Genomic DNA, 3,016 nt, shown 5'->3' on the forward strand with positions numbered 1-3,016 from the left:
CTAATACGCAAGTTACGTGATGCTTTAACTCGAATCAATTTTTACAAAAAAGAGAGACGCGTGATGAGCTCCCATCTACAGACAGGTCGCATGTTGCTTTCGATGGAAGCGGCTTTTGCAGCAAAGTAGAATGTGTGGCGAGCCACCGTCAACACGAAGGCTACGTGTTGCTACAGGTGGCGCAAAAATTCCTTCATTTTTCTAAAAAAATTGTACAATTTTTTAGAGATTCTCTTCGCTTTTTGACCAACACAATATATGCGTGTTGTCAGTATATTTGCATACAAAAAACATGCCTGCTCCGGGAACACGCGACGCAGCAGAAGTTGCTTTTAGAAATTCCCACTTGAGCTTTCCTCTTCACTCAAACAAGTTGAATCACATTGTGAAAAAAGTGAAAAGAATTCAGAGAGTTTAGAGAGTGAAGAGAATAATTCTCAGTGTTTTATTAAGATTATTTAGTGTATTTAGTGTGAGATTTATATAAAAAAATTATAAATTGTGTTTAGTAAAATTTGTATGTATAGGCTCGATAGTAGAATATATTCTCAACTATTCAGAACAATATAATTACATAAATTTATTATTTTTACTAATCTAAAACTTATTATTTGGTTAATATGATTTTTAGTTTAGTTATGTTGGTTAATATTATTATTAGTAATATTATTATAATTAATTATTTGATTAATTTTTTATGGATTTTATGTGATAATATTATTATGTATTTTTATTTTTTATTTTCTGTTATAATATTATTATTTTATTTTAATTGTAATTATTAAAATTAATAAGTGATATATTTATTAATAAATATATTTTTTAAATTTTCTATAATTGTTTTTTTATTTTCTGTTATAATAATATTGTTATTTTATATTTATTTTAATTACTAAAATTAATAAATAATATAAATATTATTAAAAAATTTTCAAATTTTATGTAATTTTTTTATTTTCTGTTATAATATTATTATTTTATTTTAATTTGTAATTATTAAAATTAATAAGTGATATAATTATTAATAAGTATATTTTTGAATTTTCTGTAATTATTTTTTATTTTTCTGTTATAATATTATTATTTTATATTTATTTTAATTATTAAAATTAATAAATAATATAAATATTAACAAAAAAATTAATAATTTTCTATTATTATTTTTATTTTTTTTATAATATTATAATTTTATTTTAATTTGTAATAATTAAAATTAATAAATAATATAAATATTAATTAAAATTCTTCAATTTTTAATTATCTTTTATTTTATTTTCTGTTATAATATTATTTTTTATTTTATTTTTTGTTATAATATTATTATTTTATTTTTAGTTCTATCAAAGAGTTTATAAGTGAGATTTTTTTGTGTCTTGGTAAGGTTGAGATGAGATTGGGTGGCTAATTGATTAGTACGATGAAAACGTAGATGAGTAAGAGGATGAATTATATTTATTTGTATAAGTTCTTATTATTTATTTTTCAAAACATATATTATATAATTATTATATTAAAATATTCTTGTTATTAATTATGACATGAATAAAATAATCATTTGATTGGTTTTATAAAAAAACAAATATTAAAAAGCCTCTTTTAATTTAACTTATAAAAATATTTGTTTAGTTAATTTTTAAAAGATAAAAATAATTTTTTAAGATTAATTTTTATAGGACTTTTTTTTTATATTCTCGAAGATGAAAATATGGGGTATTGGACGAGAAGGTGGTGGGGTCACTTTTCTTGCCCATTGCGAGATATTAGTTGCTTTTTTTAATTATTGAAAAGCATCTCGTATCAAGCGAGATTAGTTTTTTATTTTTTATTTTTAGATAAAGTATATTTTTTGTCCTTAAAATTTTCGAAAAATTTTAAAAATACCTCTAACATTTAATTTGATTCATTTTTGTCTCTAACATTTGCAATAAGTTTCAATTTTACTGTTACTATCAATTTCTTAACAGCCAATGTTGGGTCAAATATTTTTTACCAATTTACCCTCTTTTATATACATCATCATTCATGACAGTAGGCGAGTAGCTTTTCTTTCTTTCTTTCTTTTATCCCTCACCCCCATCAAGACACCCCACTTCTCCATCCTGCCCGTCTCTTCTCTCTCTTCCTCCACTTCCTCTGATGTCTTCTCTCCTCCTCTATCTCTCCATGTCTTTGCAACTTCTATTAATCATCTTCTTTTATCACAGCCACCTCCTCCTCTAGCATGTGCACTATATGCGAAACTTCATCATTCTTTCTTTTTCACGTAAGTTCGATTTGTTCATTCCTTTGATCACTTTCTATCTTTCTCTATTTAATTATTATTGTTGATTTGTGTGTATGTGTGATAGTGATGATAGATTTAGGATTTGTATTGGTTGGAATTGTGATGAGGTGAAAAGAATGGACAAAGACGATGGTGACGGTGGAGGTGAAAATGCAGTGGCAAAGGTGGATGAGGAGGTGTCAGAGATTTAGGGAGGTAAAGGGTGGGATACGAAGCAGAAGGGATGGGTGGTTGTTAAGTGGGGTGGGATCCAATGAAATTAATGATGATGTTGATAATGATAGTAGCGGTTTCCGTAAGTGAGGTGTGATAGTAGTTGGGTTATGGTGGTGGGTTAGGGGCAATGACCAGGAAGGTGGTAATGGAATAAGAAAAGAAAGTTTAGTAAAATTATTGTTTTTGATGATGTTGGTGGTGGTGGTTGTAGGTGAAGGAAAATGGTGGGGCTGTCACCGTGGGATAAAAAATGGTGGTTTGTTGAAGGTTAATGGAGAGAGATGACGATGATGATGATGTGATGTAGATGGAGATGTTGTAATAAGGGTAAAGTTGGTAAAATGAATTTTGACCTAACTTTGACTGTTAGAAATTTAACTAAAAGGACAAAATTGAAATTTATTTCAAACGTTAGGGATAAAATTGAATCAAATTAAACATTAAGAGTTTTTAAAATTTTTCAAAAATTTTAAGGACAAAAAATATGTGTTACCCTTTATTTTTTAAATGTTGAAA

This window comes from Arachis hypogaea, chromosome 19 (assembly GCF_003086295.3).
Source record: "Arachis hypogaea cultivar Tifrunner chromosome 19, arahy.Tifrunner.gnm2.J5K5, whole genome shotgun sequence".
Classification (NCBI taxonomy): Eukaryota; Viridiplantae; Streptophyta; class Magnoliopsida; order Fabales; family Fabaceae; genus Arachis; species Arachis hypogaea.